Raw genomic sequence first — 3330 nt, forward strand, 5'->3', positions numbered from 1 at the left:
AGCGGCGTCCAGACAGAGCGCCTCTCATAATTCTCCGAAAAGGTAAGAGAGGACAACTTTTTTTTAAAGCCATCATTTAGGCGTAATTGCTTTTGCTCCGGGAGTGTAAGTCTCGCGTTGTTCCGCGTGGTCCAAACCCAATTAACAACTGGATTCACACAGTGGTTCATTTTTCTTGCAATATCTGAGATAAATTTCATGCATGCGCTGGCTGAGCACGTGCACCTCACAAAGGGGGTAGTTGGATGTGAGACAACTGCGTCCACATTTCAACAATACTGCACGTTTTATGACGAGTACTTACAGTTACTGCAGAAGCCTAATTAAACATTTGATGTGTAATCAATTCAGCCTCTGCCAGTAAATGCAAAACCCCCATTTCCAATTAGCAATCCACAAATAAATGCAGGAAAATGCATTTAATTTAAATGCTTTAATGCTGATTATACTACCAATCAGTCTTTTTTTCAATTTTAATTTGCTCTATTATTGCAGTAGATGTTGTTTTGATATTCTGTTTGAAACTCAGGACATCTCAGCTCACTGCAGAGGAGCTTAGGAGCGAATATCACCGGCCCTTCTTCTTTTTTTCATTTCCTTTTTTAAATGTCATTTTCCATTTGTCAGACATCCATACTGTATGTCCAATTAAAGGGACAGCCTAAATATCATACTGTAGTGCCTCTGAGCAAGGCATTCAACAGCTGGTGGAAAGCTGTGGTGAGTGAGTGTTTATTTAATTATTTATTTAGGTTTTTTGTTATTCATAAATGTTGGAGACTATTGAGAGAAATCACCAGACTCCACTCGTAGGCTACAGCAGTTATTTCAGTGGTTTTCTGGACGCCTGTTTGTCCCATCATCAAATGAAGAAGAGTGAGCAGTTGGTTCAGTATTAATGGAGTTGCTCCCACAGTCCATTTGGGGGACATATGTCTGTCTGCATCCTAATGTCGACCTCCACAGTCAGAGATGCGACCCTGGTCCTGGGTGTCCTGGATGCCCAGCAGGCTGCAGACACACACCATAACCTCACTGCGCTCTAGACGGTCTTGTCCGTCACCTTTACTGAATGTCAAACCAGCTCTCTTCTTCTGCCAACTTCTCTTTTACTTTTCACCGTATAATTATAAATAGGACTTAAAACTGACTTGAATCTTTACAGTTTTTGTTGTGCAGATGAAAAAGAATCAAACAAAAGTGTCTCTCACTCTGTAACCAATCATCTCTTTTATCTCCTGCTGACCACTTAAGCATTTGTATGCTGCAAAGATCTACACCACTCTGTCCAGAAATCAAGGATAAATATATTTTTGGATAGACCAGAGCAGTGGGTCAGAACCTATAGCAAAGCCTTGATCATTGTATTCCTGGAAAACAAGGCCAGCTGCATTGCTTGTGTGGCTGTGGCTCAGGAGGTAGAGTGGGTTGTCAATTAATCACAGGGTTGGTGGTTTAATCCCCATCCCACGCGTTTCATGTGTTCTTGGTCAAGACTCTTCCACCGAAGTTGTTCCTGATGCCAGCACCTTCATGCTCGCTCGCTGCCATCGATGTGTGAATATATGACATACAACCTCAAATGTCATCTCCAGAAAATCTAAACATGCCTGACTTTTGTTTGATACCCAGATGATCTGTAGACATAAGACAAAAACACACAATGCAATAATAAATAACAAGATCTTATGGCCAACATAAAGTATTTTTTTCCATCTATGAAAATGGAAGCAATAAAAACCTTGGTTTTTACCCTTGGTGATTGCACTTTACGCTGACTATTCATCTGTAAGACTCATAAACCATGAAGTATTCCCTAATCTGCTGCAGGAATAGTTAAATCTAGCATCTATTTATTATTAAAACCAATTAAAACCTTTCCTCCCATGAGCATATTTATTGGCACGTAACTTCTGCCACATTCAGACATCTTCTTATGGTATCATAGATGACACATTTGAATGCTGGATTACATGTTTGGCTCAAAGAATAGAATTTCACCCCCTGATGGGGACGTTTAAAATATTAACAGTAGAGTCATGTAGACGTGATTTAAGAGCCCTGAAAGCACTGAGACCTAAATCCCTTGTTGCTTCATGGTCCATGTTTGGAATCTACAGTTCCTCATGAAAGAAGGCCACTTAAAGTTACCACAAACCCAGATGGTGAAGTTACCACCTAAAAGTAACCACCAGTAGTGGTCAAGATGAGCGGCATTTGAACTGTGTTCATGCAGGGAGCAATGCAATCAGTAGAGGAAACTCTTGGACAGTCAGAGCTAATTTCTTCTTTCCCCCTGTTACTGTATACTTTCTGTTCTGCCAAAACTCTAAACCAAGACTATATAGCGTTAAAATATTTAAATCATGCAGCTCAGTAAATGTCATCTACTGCATCTGCCCACTTGCTCCTGTAGCCTAAAATACATGGATGAAACTAACCACCAACTCTGCACTCAATTAACACTGAAGCAAATCATTGATTTTCACTCTTATTCTGTGGCACTTACTGAGTAAACAAAACAAGAAGATGCACAAATTCAGAGCAAACACTTTTCTGATGTGAAAGCAAATGGATTCATTTATCAAAAACAAACCTTTTTGCTTGAATGAAAGCTTAAATTTGTCCGGCTTTCTGCAGCCTCTCTTTTCTTCTTGTTAATGTTTTAGCGGATATGCTGTTGCCCCTCTATTGACTTTGATTTAAGTGGCTCTGATAATGTGTTTCCAGTAATCCTTAAAGCTTTCAGTTTCCCTTGTACAGGCATTACTCTAGTTTGCCTTTCACCTTGTGGACTTCATACACCTCTACACATTTCTACTGAAAACAAACTGAATTCTGCCTCAAGTCAAGTATTTTTACGCAACAGTATCTATGCAAATATCCTGAATGACCCACGGCCAAGAACTACTTGCATTTGAACCTTTATTGTCCATATAAGAAATGCAAGTAACTCTTAGAATGAATGAATGACAGTAAATCATAAAAGGGCTCTTTGCTGTTACAGGGCATTTGTTAAAATTATTCTAGTACTGTAGCTATACAAGATAAAGTCACAAGACATATGTGCTACTCTGTAAGAGTTGGAGCGCTCAAGGACATTGCTCTGTCAAAGTATTTTGCCTTTGAAAGCTATTGAAAAACATTACGCTGTCACTGTGCTCTGTGATTAAAAATATGTAGATTGGCAGGTTAAGAATGCAATTAATAAAGATGAAAATTTAACTTACTTTCAGAGGCGAGAGGGAGATGAGTCAGGGTGCCTGTTGTCACTGGCTGGCTGGAGGGGTTCCTGCATTATTCATGAGGGATGCCGAGTTTTTTTGTTGC

This window comes from Enoplosus armatus, chromosome 3 (genome assembly GCF_043641665.1).
Source record: "Enoplosus armatus isolate fEnoArm2 chromosome 3, fEnoArm2.hap1, whole genome shotgun sequence".
NCBI classification, from domain to species: Eukaryota; Metazoa; Chordata; class Actinopteri; order Centrarchiformes; family Enoplosidae; genus Enoplosus; species Enoplosus armatus.